The sequence below is a fragment of the Haematobia irritans genome, chromosome 2 (genome assembly GCF_050003625.1).
Source record: "Haematobia irritans isolate KBUSLIRL chromosome 2, ASM5000362v1, whole genome shotgun sequence".
NCBI lineage: Eukaryota > Metazoa > Arthropoda > Insecta > Diptera > Muscidae > Haematobia > Haematobia irritans.
In genome coordinates this window covers 55,828,634-55,844,506 of record NC_134398.1, presented here as the reverse complement: position 1 = coordinate 55,844,506, position 15,873 = coordinate 55,828,634, and the positions used below count along the sequence as shown (strand labels likewise).

The 15,873-nt window shown below is 34.8% G+C and overlaps 1 protein-coding gene across 1 annotated transcript in view; it reads right to left on the bottom strand.

Annotated features, from left to right (window-relative positions):
* LOC142224397 (uncharacterized) overlaps window positions 1-15,873 on the bottom strand; it is a 488,359-nt gene that overhangs the window by 29,787 nt on the left and 442,699 nt on the right. The gene's annotated exons all lie outside the window — the stretch shown is intronic.

The window sequence follows — 15,873 nt, the reverse complement described above, 5'->3', positions numbered from 1 at the left end:
TGGACAGAAAGATAGTTCTTAGTCAAAGTATATGGTTGTGTTAACCAACAATATTGGTCTACAATAAACAATTTTACCAATGATTATCACAACTGGAGCATGGAGAAGTTATTCCAAACCTATATTCAGTAATGAGCACCAACTTTTGATGGTGGAAATAGAATTTGTAAGGTAAGATGGTTTTCAGCAAATATTAATCGTTATTAATGCCATGTAATATTCATTTATTTTACTAGTTTCGAGGAATGTGCCCAAACCACATACGTTATAAATATAGAATACAACATCGCGGAACTCCAAAGAAAATGAACTGAAGTTGTGGTTTTTATTTGAACGAATCAATTTATGAATCAATGTTTACTCTGTTTTTTAGCAAAGTCTTTTTTGCCGCTTTGGCCAATCAACTTAATCGCAAAAATATCATAAAGTTCAATTTTCATTTTTTAATATCAAATACATTGTATTTAGAATAATTGTACCACTAATCACACATTTAAATAAAATAAAATTTAACTTGGAAGGAATTAATTTTTAATTTGGTTGGGCAACATAACCGAATTGTGAAGGTAACCACAATCGATGTCGTCGGCAGACCCAACCAACACAATATGTGATATTAGTTCTGTCGACCGAATCATTTGGTTGACACAACTAACAGGTTGGCTGATAAGTTCCCGGTCTGACACATATATGGCGTCGCTAGTATTAAATGCATATTATTATACCCTAAACCACATAGTGGTCAGGGTATAATAACTTTGATCGGCCAAAAAATGTGCCTACCAGAAATATTGATTTTAGACCCCATAAAATATATACCGATCGACTCAGAATCACCTCCTGAGTCGATCTTGCGCTTGGTGTCCGTCCGTCCGTCTGTCCATGTATTTGTTGTTCACAGGATTCCGGTCGCAATTATTAACCGATTTTGATGAAATTTGGTACAGGGAAGTTTTTGGGCACAAGGACGAACGCTATTGAATTTGGAAGAAATCGGATCAAATTTAGATATAGCTCCCATATATATGTATCGCCCGATTTCGACAAATGGGGTCACGTTGCGCTTTTTTTTTCAAACGGATCGTCACCAAATTTGGCAAAAGGTAATCTTTTCCATCGGTTCAGATTTAGATATAGCTCTCATATATATGTATCGCCCGATTTTCCAAAATTTGACCACAAAACATTTATTTATCAACCGATCTTAATCAAAGTTGGCTAAATATATTCTTCTATAGAACTAACTATATGTGCAAAAAATCATCGAAATCGGTTCAGATTTAGCTATAGCTCTCATATATATGTATCGCCCGATTTTCCCAAAGTTGGCTAAATATATTCTTCTATAGAACTAACTATATGTGCAAACAATAATCGAAAGCGGTTCAGATTTAGATATAGCTCCCATATATGTATAGCCCGATTTTCCCAAATTTGTCCATAGAACCCTTATTTATTAACCGATCTTACTAAAAGTTGGCTAGATCCAGTCCTGTATAGCATTAACTATATGTGCAAAATTTCATCGAAATCGGTTCAAATTTAGATATAGCTCTCATATATGTATCGCCCGATTTTGAAAAATTCGCCCTTATAACCTTATGTTTGACCATACAGTCCTCATTTCGTAACTGATCTTATTCAAATCTTGCACAAGGTAACCTTTTGTGGTATTAATCAAACCCGCAAAATATTATGCAAATTGGTTCAGATTTAGATATAGATTCCATATATATGCATCGCTCGATTTTCCCAAATTTGGCCATAGTACTCTTATTTATTAACCAATGTTACTCAAATTTCAAGTTTTGATGTACTAGCCGATCGTACTTATACGTACTTGTAGCTTTTACATAAGAATATTGCTCGATTTTTACAAATTTGTATTTAATACCCACACTAATTTAACGATTTTCTCTTTTTTAATAATGGGCTCAATATTAGTGGCATACTAACTCCGTAGGCGCAATATCAACACAGCCAGTGTTGCTAGAAGTAGTGAAAATTCCCTATATGTAGAGTTTTTCTAATATTTAGCGTCTTGTAGGGACGTAGGGCCACAATGTAGGACATTTTCACTCAACACAATTTGTAATAATTTTTACATTTTGGTGGCTCTAGAGGAGGAAATTAGAAGCCGGCAAGGCTTGATCTTTAACAATGTGTGGTAAACTTTTTTCCTGTAGAAAATTTTGTCAACATTTTATTTCTATAGAACATTTTGTCAAAATTGTATTTCTATAGAAATTTTTTTCTAAATATTATTTCTATAAAAAATTTTCTCAAAATTTTATTTCTGTGAAATTTTTTCTCAACATTTTATTTCTATAGAATTTATTGTCAAAATTGTATTTCTGTAGAAAAATTCCTCACAAAAATTTGTTCATAGAAACAAAATTTTATTTCTGTGAAATTTTTTCTCAACATTTTATTTCTATAGAATTTATTGTCAAAATTGTATTTCTGTAGAAAAATTCCTCACAAAAATTTGTTCATAGAAACTTTTTCCAAAATTTTATTTTTATAGAGATTTAACAAAAATGATTACTAATTTGGGTAGAATTCTACCAACTGTGGAAACCGTGGTCGTAATACAAATTTATATTCTAAGTTATATACGTTGCATATTCATGTTTTATGATAATAAAGTACTTAGAACCATTTTTGTTTTGTAAATTTTTTTAAATTTAACGAAAAATATAGTAGGGGAAATTTTTTTTTGGAATGTATGGGAAAGTAGGGAACTTTTTTTGTCCTTGTAGGGTAAACCGAACATTTTCCCTGGCAACATTGACTATGAGCCATAGTCAGATTGTCACAAAGCACCCATAGACATGTACCCCTTAATTTTCTTAAATATGCAACTGCGGTTTATTTCCCAGACCTATATGTTACCCCACAAATGCGTATGATTACTAATTCTATAATGGTGGTTTAGGGTATGATATAGTCGGCCCCGCCCGACTTTCTACTTTACTTACTTGTTTTTATATAGTACCAACCTTCAAATGATTCGTGTCAAAATTTTACGTCTGTAAGTCAATTAGTTTCTGAGATAGAGCGGCTTTTGTGAAGCGACTTTTGTTATTGTGAAAAAAAAACTGTTTTCTGAAGGGAAAAAATACGGTGGAAGCAAAAACTTGGCTTGATAACGAGTTTCCGGACTCTGCCCCAGGGAAATCAACAATAATTGATTGGTATGCAAAATTCAAGTGTGGTCAAATGAGCACGGAGGAGGGTGAACGCAGTGGACGCCCGAAAGAGATGGTTACCGACGACAACATCAAAAACGTCCACAAAATGATTTTGAATGACCGTAAAATGAAGTTGATCGAGATAGCAGAGGCCTTAAAGATATCAAAAGAACGTGTTGATCATACCATTCATAAATATTTGGATATGCAGAAGCTCTGTGCAAAATGGGTGCCGCGCGAGCTCATATTTGACCAAAAACAACAACATGTTGATGATTCTGAGCGGTGTTTGCAGCTGTTAACTCGTAATACACCCGAGTTTTTCCGTCGATATGTGACAATGGATGAAACATGGCTCCATAACTACACTCCTGAGTCCAATCGACAGTCGGCTGAGTGGACAGCGACCGGTGAACCGTCTCCGAAGCGTGGAAAGACTCAAAAGTCCGCTGGCAAAGTAATGGCCTCTGTTTTTTTTTTTTGGGATGCGCATGAAATAATTTTTATCGGAAAACCCATCAACAGTGACTATTATATGGCGTTATTGGAACGTTTGAAGGTCGAAATCGCGGCAAAACGGCCCCATATGAAGAAGAAAAATGTGTTGTTCTACCAAGACAACGCACCGTGCCACAAGTCATTGAGAACGATGGCAAAAATTCATGAATTGGGCTTCGAATTGCTTCCTCACCCACCGTATTCTCCAGATCTGGCTCCCAGCGACTTTTTCTTGTTCTCAGACTTCAAAAGGATGCTCGCAGGGAACAAATTTGCTGCAATGAAGAGGTGATTGAGGCAAAACCGAAGGAGTACTACCAAAATGGTATCAAAAAATTGGAAGGTCGTTATATCGCTCTTGAAGGGAACTATGTTGAATAATAAAAACGAATTTTGACAAAAAAAATGTGTTTTTCTTTGTTAGACCGGGGACTTATCAGCCAACCTATTACCAACTGATAGTAGCTGCAACTGCCAAAAGGAGGTTGGCAATAAATTCGGTTGTCACAATCAATTTTTATTCTCTGTGTACTTTTGCAAAGTTTCAAGCCGATATCTTTTGTTTTTGGAAGAGAACACGTTTACTCTGCTTAAACTACTAAAAACTTATACAAATTCTATTACATGGCCAATCATAAGTTTTGCTTCACCTTCTTAGATGCAATGTCACAGAAGAAGACAGTAATATACACTGAAAAAATATTGTCGCGAGGCCAAAGATTTCATGTCCTTAAAATACGAATGCAATTTTTGCTTAGCGTAGAAGATGTATTTTTCTAATATAAAGTTGTTTTCCTTATCCAAAAGTCGATAAACTTTTCAATGAAGTCGTTATTGTCCTTATAATTGCTTTGACTTCAAAATAGGTATCATAACATCAAAGAAAATAATTTTGGGTATAGGTCAACTTGATTTTAATAATTCATAAAAATTCTTTAAAATTAATGAAATTGTCTTTAAATGTGTTCAACACTTTATTTTAAAGACGTGTTTTACTTGAAACGTTGCATAATTTCCACTGCAAGTCGAGTCTGAATTTGGAAAATAAAGTTGTATTTAACTCGTGTTTAGAGGACTTTGATAGAATATGTTATGAATAAAAAGCTGAAAAAAACGAAAAAGTAAAAATTTGCTTCCTAGAATCAAGTACGCAAAACCCAAATTTAAAAGGGAATTGTGTACTAAAAGTATCCTAAATTGTATTCTCCGATTCTTTGGCTAGGAATCAGTACCAAAATTGTACATGTTTTTTTTCAGTGTAGGGTGTTACAAATGTCTTGAACAAGTTGAAGAGTATGACTCTGGATTGTTCGATCCATCCTACTCCACAGTTATGTACGTGCTATACTGGAGTGTGACTCTTTACTCTTGAATATATGAGACCAGTTTCTGCAATATAAAGTTAATGTAACATTCTCGCATTAATATTGCAAACTATTTAAAAATATAAAAGAGAAGGCAAAGTAAAAACCCCATACATCAGATAAAGTAATTTAAATCCAATCAAAGATATGAAGATTGCGTAATTAATCCCCTTAGAATAAACGAACATAAGTAATTTAAGAAAAATAAGTAATGGTAAACTCAAACAAACCTTTACTTCGATCCAAAGATGTTGACCTTCCTCTAAGGATTTTGGTATTGATATTAACAAAGCTATTCATTTACAAATGAAAGTCAGTCAAAAAATCCACGTATACTTCAAAGTAACAAATATTTCCTTAATTTCGAAAAAAACACTTACAAGAAATAAGCAAAGTTCTCATGGTGCAATGGTTAGTATGTACGCCTTGCATACAAAAAGTATTACCTAATACCATTGATAAGAGACAAGTTCACCACTTAAATTTCATTCACGGCTTTGCGTGACTCACGAAAATGTTTAGTTTTTTTTTTTTTTTTGGTTTTAGTCCATGTCAATTTAACTGGCGGTGTACAAAAACCAAAGTATTATAAAGCGCCAATATTCGTGCTAATCCACTAGTATGTTGCCAAGAAGTGGCTTCCTCCTTTTTAACGATTCCTTCCACATTCCCCACTGCACTCCAGATATGTTTTCCACATCATCGCCGCATTTCTCGTCACTGGGACATCCCAATCGAAGTTCAAAATTGTTTCCAAATCATTGTTTTTCAAACCTTTTTTCGCCAGGTCTTATGTCCAAATATATATAATTTTACTACCACAATTGCCCAAAGTTGCCCACAGGCAACTTTTCAATTTTAAAAATTTCTCATCTGTTGTTTTTTGCAATTCTAAGATTTTACTTCCAGAAATATTTTATTTGAAATGTACTACAACAGATTTAATAAAAACTTTCAACACAGGCAACTTTAGGGTCAAAAGGGTTAATGGTATCTAGGCCAAATTGCATGTCAATATTATTAGTAGTGGATTAATGTATTGATTTTTACAACGTCTGATTTAACTAAACAAAGAAGTGCCATCAACTTTTTGCTTTCGGAATGAAATTTCAGCAGCAGAAAAATTTAGGATGTTGGAGAAGGAAAACCATGTTGAAAGACAATTTAAAGTCTAATCTGGATTGGTATTGAATAGACTTAATTTCTTGCAAAAAATAAGTCTTCGCATTGGCTTGTAAAAAAATGCTTTCTCATTTTCAGGTCAAGCGCAAATGCACAATTACGGAATATGGGACTTGATTTTATGATTGCAACTATTAAACAATACACAAATCAAGCTTACCCGGCGATAATGGTGAGGTCCGGCCCAACAGAGCACAATAAAGCCGTTCAATCTCATGATGGCATAATATGGTGCACTATGAATTCCTTCAACCCGGTCAAATGTTATACCACGTTTGGCACCCAGAGAAGAAAAGTGATGATCTCTTCAAACATGCTTCAAGAGTAAAATGGAAATTGTGCATTTTATTTTGGCAAGCCTTTTATGTTTGGCGAGAAAAAAAGTTGTGCGACAAAAATGTTTCATGTTCCCCTGCCAAAATTAAAATAGCTCTTGAACAATGTTGGAGGTGATCATATTCCTTGTCTGCATGCGAATGTAATTCGTCTGAAGTTCCAGAATTATGGGCCTTCCACTCTTGGCACACAGAAGTAATTTCATCGGTGGTTTATTCCCTCTCAGTAATGATAGTGACATTTCTGAGTGTTTCTAAGCTACTAATGTGAAATGCCCTTCGGATTGGATTATAAAAAGGAGTTGTCTAATCATTGAGCTAAATATAGAATAGAGTAGCACTCGTTGATAAGCGGAAAGTTTACCATCTGTGGGATGACAACGGAACCCCTTGAAATTGTCTTCTTTATTGTAAGTTAGTCCATATGGAGTAGCGTTATTTCAACAGACAAACGGACATCGCTAAATCGACTCAAAATTTCTCAATGACCCAGAATAGAATATTTCGATGTTGTTAAAAATGAAATGACAAAATTAGTAAAACCCTGATATTCACAAATTATTAACTCGATCTTCATTAAAGAAAGTTTGTCGTGAGGCCAAAGAATTCATGTCTTTAAAATAAGAATGCAGAACTTTTTCACTAATTTTTTGGAATAAAAGAATAAACAAAATAATAAAGTAGCTTTCGTTATTACACTAAACATAAATTTAGGAACTTAAATCATATGTTCAACCACAGTTTATTTAATAAATATCAGACTTCAGGCAGTCACTTATAATAAAGAAAGTAACTAACAATTTAGAAGACAATGTTAAGAAATAAAACTACACTGTTAGAAAAATATGTTTTTCATATGTTCCGATATAAAAAAATGTGTTTCGGACACAATTTTTAAACACAATATATTTATGTGCAAACATGTAATGTTCCTAAACTAACACTAAAGGTTTGGGACACATATGTTAATATGTTAGAATATATTATGTTTGGGGCATGAATGTTTCATAAAAATAATATGTGTGAATGTAAACATATATAAATTTACAAATTTCGAGTAAATATATATATGTTGTGATATTTTATTCAGAGAGCGACAGAGAGAGAGAGAGAGAGAGAGAGAGAGAGAGAGAGTATAGAAAAAGAAATATGTTAGAGATTGAAACCGGGAGGGTTGACGAAAGATATCAAGATAACACAGCGAGTGAATCAAATGAGAGCAATTTCTGCGGCACCGCTTGTATGTTGTTTCGGAAAACTGTTTTATGATAAGGCCAAAAATTTGATATGCTTAAGTCTAAATATTATTTAATTTGAATATTAGAATGAGTATTCGGAGTAAAGAGAATAGACATTCGGAACCAAGAGAATAGACATTTGAAAAAAAAACAGCATGTGTTTTCGCCTTGAGAGCAGCATTTTATGTATGTGTGGCCATGTGTTTTGTTTATCATTTTGGCATTATGGGCACAATTTTTTTCTTGGTTCGTTAAAAGAAATCGGAACGTATGCTAACCACTGCTCCACGTGGCCAAAAAATGTATGTTTCTGTTAAATAATGTTATTTTTGCATGGGCTCGTGGGCCCTGCAAACTACACTATATAAATGTAACTTATAACGATAATTGTCTACTGGTGACCGTAACAGCTACGTAGCCTAGTGGATAGTGTGTTGGCTTACAAAAAATATGGTCCCCGGTTCGATTCTCTGTCCAGGCGAAAGGTAAAATTTTAAAAATTCATAAAATTGAATAATTTCTTCAACATTATTTGTATTACAGAAAAAGGTGTCAAGAACTAAAAAATTTCGTGGAAGTGAAAATTATGTGAGGGAATGAGCACAATCTTCTTTGGGGAAAATTCTTCCAAGCATATAATATTGTTGGGTTCAAAATGCTTCCAAACATAGAATATGTTCACATAAAACAAACATATTAATGTTTTGGCAGTATCCAATAATATATGTGCTTCCTGCAAAATATGTTTGGAAGATATGTTTGAGAAGCGATTTTTTTGAGGGTGTATATATTGCCATCGGCAACTGCTACCACAACCCGAGTAATTTGATTGTGCATGAAAGTCGTTAGCGCAACTTTGTGTATTTATTTGTTTAATTTTATACAAAAAAAAAACAATGGAAAATCGTAAATAGGTTTTCAAATTCTGGGGGGAGCTAAAATTTTTCTGGGGGGTCTAAGCCCCCTCCCCAGAGACCTTCCTACGCTTATGCTTGAACTTAATATAGCGCTAAAAGCATTTTAACGATTTTTAACTCCAATTTTTTTATTCAAACTATGAAATTTTCTTAAACAACCGAAAACAAACTATTATTTTTAATAAATTTTCTTCAATTTGACAAAAATTGTTATTTGTATCATGTTGCAATTAATAAATCATTTTAGCTAAAATTTTTTAATATGATTCTACATTATCTTATATGGGGGGCTTCACATTTTGGCGTAAGTCTATCATATTCAATTTTAATTATCTTGGACAAAATCTTTCCCAAGCTAAAGGAGCCAACTCGTTATAAAATAATCTCTCTAATTTTCATGAGTATTGTGACTTAAAGTAATCTTCCAATATCAAAAAAAAAATATCCAATTAGTAAATCTTTCCATTGTGTACAACCAAAATAATCCACGTGCCATCTCGACACAGTTGCCCAATTTACTAAATGTTGCTGTTAGTTAGGCCTTCCGCATGAGATGACTTTAATGTCCATCTCTACTAAATCGGCAAAATTTAAAGTATACTTTTAGGCTTAAAAATTAATTGTCATTTTGTTTACTTTCATTATCGCCCCGTGTTATCAAGTTTAATCAATATTTATCCTCATGCTTGCCATTTCTGGCTTGTTGATGTTATCCGAGTTGTTTTTTGTTCACATTTTTCTTCACTTGGTCGTTGTCCTTGTATGCCCTGTTTGTGCATCGCCTTCTACTTAATTCCCCTTTTAACCATAAAAAATCAATTCACATTATATCCACTTCTCCATCGGCCGACGACAAAGTGGGTGACTGGCGGACGAGCCTCATCATCAGTAAGCAGGCAATGTCATCGGCCATGTCCATGTTATAGCTACGTTGCGATATGGCTCTTACTGATATTATGCTTGATGCCAAAGCCGTTTGTCTTCTACTTTACTGGCACTTAATGTCAACCAACCAAACAACAAAAAAAGGAATCGTGGTCATTTTAAATTTTGTGTCTTTAACGTTACATCCAACACATTGGACCAAACAATGGGTGATATTTGAAGTGATGCTTTAGCTATTTTTTAATCTTAATATAGAACATTGTGTTGATACAATTAGCATGTGTGAGATTAACATATATCACCTGTTACACCACTCCAACCAAACACAGTATCATAGGAAAGTAGGAAATAGCTGCAGAGAATATTAAGCCATTGTAGGCGTTAAGTTCAAATGTGTGGCGTACGATTTTTGATGCACACATTAAGCACGCATTAAAATCTCCGATACTGGATTCGAACCTTGGTCCTGACACTTTTGTATACCATTAAAAGTTAAATCGTTGATAATGATTATAAATTCGAAAACATTACAGATCATGAACGTTGCGTTGGTTGCTGTATTTGCAATGAATGGTGTGATTTAATCGTTGTTTGGCCAGCCCGAATCTTATGTACCGTCCACCATAGATTGCGTAGAAACGTCTCCAAAATATACATCCACAATCGAATAACTTGGGTTGTGGTAACACTTGCACATAGTTTAAAACTTCTTAATATTGCCTTAATCCATACGTAGGCAGATTAAATACCTATTTAAGCCAATAAAGTTCCCAGCAAAAAATATTTCAGCAGTAAAATTTAGTTTCGCTTTTTGGTATACAATAAAGTAGGCAGTGTATCCATACTGCATGTATCGGTGGCAATATCGTAAACGAGTAATCAAATTAGCAGCCAATTCATGCAGTATAGATGCACGAAAAGTAGTGCTGTTTTCCTTCATACCAATAACAATATTGCTCACTTCTGAGCAATATTGTTAATGAAATGAGCAATTACAGCAGCGCTATGTAGAAGCTGCTCTAAATCGGGACATCGCCCACAAAAATCAGCGATGATTCAGTTGTTTTGTAAGCAGTTGGTACTGCCTCTCTCCCTTACAATCCTGTTGAAATAGTGCTCCATTTTTTGCTGGGTTCTTAAAAGGTTTATACACTGTTAGAAAAATATGTTTTTCATATGTTCCGATATAAACAAAATGTGTTTCGGGCACGATTTTAAACCACAATATATTTAAGTTTGGGACATCTATGTTAATATGTTAGAATATATTATGTTTGGGGCATGAATGTTTCATAAAAATCATATGTGTGAATACAAACATATATAAATTTACAAATTTCAACTAAACATACCCAGCAAAAAATATTTCAGCAGTAAAATTTAGTTGCGCTTTTTGGTATGCAATAAAGTAGTCAGTGCAGCCGCACTGCATGTATCGGCGGCAATAACGTAAACGAGTAATCAAACAAATTTATGATCATTCGTTTACGTTATTGCAACCAATTCATGCAGTATAGTGCTGTTTTCCTTCATACCAATAACAATATTGCTCACTTCTGAGCAATATTGTTATTGAAATGAGCAATTATATCGGCGCTATGTTGAAGCTGCTATAAATCGGGACATCGCCCACAAAAATCAGCGCTGACTCGGTTGTTTTGTAGGCAGTTGGTACTGCCTCTCTCCCTTACAATCCTGCTGAAATAGTGCTCCATTTTTTGCTGGGTACATATGTTGTGTTCAAAGCGACAGAGAGAGTATAGAGAGAAATAGAGATGGAAACCGGGAGAGTTGACGAAAGATATCAATATAACACAGCAAAAGACTCAAAAGAGAACAATTTCTGTGAAACCGCTTGTATGTTGTTTCGGAAAACTGTTTTATGATAAGGCCAAAAATTTGATATGTTTAAGTTTAAATATTATTTAATTTGAATAAAGAGAATATACATTCTGAACCAAGAGAATAGACATTTGAAAAACAAACAGCTTATGTTTTCACCTTGAGAGCAGCATTTTATGTACACTAATAGAAAAATTGCGTTCCACAATCGTGAACGGACGGTGACAAAATGAAACGGAAACGTTCACAAAAAATCAAAACGAAATGTTCACGATTTTGTCCACGGGCGTTCACGATTTCATGAACGGCATTCGTTTTTCTTTTTCCACGAAAATTCTTAAAATAATCGTTAGACGTTGTTATGGCAACTCCGCCGGTGGTGCAATGAGCTAAAGCGACTGTTAACGCGTATGGTGCACACAACACAGGTTCGAGTCACGGTAGCGGAAATCTTTTTTTAATTTTGTTTATAAATTCGTAACCATTACGTTTTCAGATCATGAACACTCGTTGTTGTTTTGACAACGGATGGTGTCATTTTAACGTTGTCAGATTGACCCCGTCTGTTCACAGTTTGACAACACATGTGTGTTGATTCACTTTCATGAAAGAAACGTTTTGAAATGACAACGCCGTTCATGATTTTTTCTATGGGTGTATGTGTGGACATGTGTTTTGTTTATCATTTTGGCATTATTTTTTTCTTGGTTCGTTAAAAGAAATCAGGGGTCTTCATAAAAATAACGAAAGGGCACTATACTCTTTTTAGAGTTGGGACGGTAAAATGAAATAAGGAGGAAATAGTGAAAAATTACACAGTAAAATGTAAAAAAAACTAAGTTTAGTTTCTCTTTATTAAAAAGTAGTCCACGAGGAGTTGACGGACACCATCAAATATAAAAGCGGGCATTAAGTTCGACTTTTACAGCTAAAACAATTTAAAAAGTTTATTTTCTTTAAAATGAATTATTAAAGAAAAATAAAAGGAATTTTAGAGCGATGGTGTTAAATGCTAGTAAAAAACTGTTCACTCCTAAATAAATTTATGTTTATATTATAAAATTATGTATGTATGTTTATACTCGACTCCACGTTCTTCTTTTGTTAGTTTTTAAATTCCTTCCAAATTTTAAAGTTTTGTACAAAAACAGTTTTTTATTACAAGATTGTTATTTTTGCAATAAAAAATAATATTTTATCCAAAAATCATTCAATTTCGTTTATATCAAGCACTGTTACTGACTATAAATCTTTAATAACGCACATTTCGATGTTTCATTTAAAAAAATTAATATAGTATAAATATAAATGTGTAAATTAAAAAAAAAAAAAAAAACAAAAAAAAAATGTTCGGTCGGAGCAGGGATTGAACCCACGACCCTTTGCATGCAAGGCAGACATGCTAACCACTGCTCCACGTGGCAAACAAATGTATGTTTCTGTTAAATAATGTTATGTTTGCATGGGCTCGTGGGCGCTGCAAACTATGCTATATAAATGTAACTTAAAACGATAATTATCTACTGGTGACTATAACAGCTACGTAGCCCAGTGGATAGTGTGTTGGCTTACAAACTGCATGGTCCTCGGTTCGATTCTCCGTGCAGGCGAAAGGTAAAATTTAAAAAAATTATTAAAGTGAATAATTTCTTCAACATTATTTGTATTACAGAGAAAGGTGCCAATAACTAAAAAATTTCGTGGAAGTGAAAATTACGAGTATGTTAGGGAATGAGCACAATCGTGTTTGGGAAAAATTCTTCCACGCATATAATATTTTTGGCTCAAAATGCTTCCAAACATATAATATGTTCACATAAAACAAACATATTAATGTTTCGGCAGTATGCAATAATATATGTGCTTCCTGCAAAATATGTTTGGAACATATGTTAAAGAAGCGATTTTTTTTGAGGGTGTATAAAGGAGTCTATAAATAATTATAAACCTATATGAACCTATTTTTGCACCGTGATTAGGGGGCCAAAATTCAACCGGATCAAATGAAATTTGTCCCTCCATGATACTCCAAATTTGTATAGTGGTCAGATACCATACATTGATATAACATACCAAATTTCGGATCGATGAAAATTGCACCGCTAGCAACCTCCGGGAATCAAATCTGCAAATCGGTTTATATGGGGGCTATATATAATTATGGAAGGATACGACCCAATTATTATATGATTGCTAAAGGCCATATACTAACACCTTGAAATTTGCTCCTTCAAGAGGCTCCGCAAGGCAAAAATGGGGATCGGTTTATATGGAAGCTATATATAACTATTAACCGATATGGACCAATTTTGACATAGATGTTAGAAGCTATAGACTAACGCCACGTACCAAATTTCAACCAAATCGGATCAAATTTGCTCCTTCAAGAAAGAGGCTCCGTAAGCAAAATCTGTGGATCGATTTATATATATACGAGTAACAGGTTGGCTGATAAGTCCCCGGTCTGACACATATATGGCGTATTAAATGCATATTATTTTTATATAGAACAACCTTCAAATGATTCGTGTCAAAATTTGACATCTGTATGTCTGTATGTTTGTGAGATAGATCGTCTTTTGTAAAGCAACTTTGTGAAAAAAATGGAAAAAAGGAATTTCGTGTTTTGATAAAATACTGTTCTCTGAAGGGAAAATATACGGTGGAAGCAAAAACTTGGCTTGATAATGAGTTTCCGGACTCTGCCCCAGGGAAATCAACAATAATTGATTGGTATGCAAAATTCAAGCGTGGTGAAATGAGCACGGAGGACGGTGAACGCCCGAAAGAGGTGGTTACTGACGAAAACATCAAAAAAATCTAAAATGATTTTGAATGACCGTAAAATGAAGTTGATCGAGATAGCAGAGGCCTTAAAGATATCACAGGAACGTGTTGCTCATATCATTCATCAATATTTGGATTTGCGGAAGGTCTGTGCAAAATGGGTGCCGCGCGAGCTCACATTTCCCCAAAAACAACGTGTTGATGATTGTGAACGGTGTTCGCAGCTGTTAACTCGTAATACACCCGAGTTTTTTCGTCGATATGTGACAATGGATGAAACATGGCTCCATCACTATACTCGACAGTTGGCTGAGTGGACAGCGTCCGGTGAACCGTCTCCGAAGCGTGAAAAGACTCAAAAGTCCGCTGGCAAAGTAATGGCCTCTGTTTTTTGGGATGCGCATGGAATATTTTTTATCCATTATCTTGAGAAGGGAAAACCATCAACAGTGACTATTATATGGCGTTATTGGAGCGTTTGAAGGTATAAATCGCGGCAAAACGGCCCCATATGAAGAAGAAAAAAGTGTTGTTCCACCAAGACAACGCACCGTGCCGCAAGTTATTGAGAACGATGGCAAAAATGTTTGAATTGGGCTTCGAATTGCTTCCCCACCCACCGTATTCTCCAGATCTGGCCCCCAGCGACTTTTTCTTGTTCTCAGACCTCAAAAGGATGCTCGCAGGGAAAAAATTTGGCTGCAATGAAGAGGTGATCGCCGAAACTGAGGCCTATTTTGAGGCAAAACCGAAGGAGTACTCCCAAAATGGTATCAAAAAATTGGGATGTCGTTATAATCGTTGTATCGCTCTTGAAGGGAACTATGTTGAATAATAAAAACGAATTTTGACAAAAAAAAATGTGTTTTTCTTTGTTAGACCGGGGACTTATCAGCCAACCTGTTATATAAATTTGAACCGATATGGACCGATTTTGGCATGATTATTAGAGGCCACATACTAGCATCACGTACTAAATTTCAACCGGATCGGATGAAATTTGCTTCTCTAAGAGGCTCCGCAAGCCAAATCTGAGGGTCGGTTTATATGGGGGCTATACCCAAAAAATGGTCCAATATGGCCCATTTGCAATACCATCTGACCTACATCACCAACAACTAATTAGCCAAGTTTCTAGTAGATAGCTTGTTTCGTTTGGAAGTTAGCGATATTTCAACAGACGAACGGACGTGGCTACATCGACACAGAATTTCACCAATACCGTGGTGATACGTGGTGTTAGTATATGATCTCCAAAAACCATGCAAAAATTGGTGGAAATGTGGAACCTCGTTCGGACTCGGCTATAAAAAGGAGGTCCCTTGTCATTAGCTTTACATAGAATCGGGCAGCACTCAGTGATAAGATAGAAGTTTACCAATGTGGTATCACAATGGACTGAATAGTCTAAGTAAGTCTGATATATCGGGCTGCCACTATACCTAACCTAACCTAACAAAGCCCCCATATAAACCGATCCCCAGATTTGACCAAGGGAGCCTCTTGGAGGAGCAAGCATGCCAAAATTGGTCCATGTCGGTGTATAGTTATACATAGCCCCCAATCACACAAAAATTCGTCCATATCGGGTCATAATTTTATATAGTGCCCATGTAAAGCACTGACTCTCT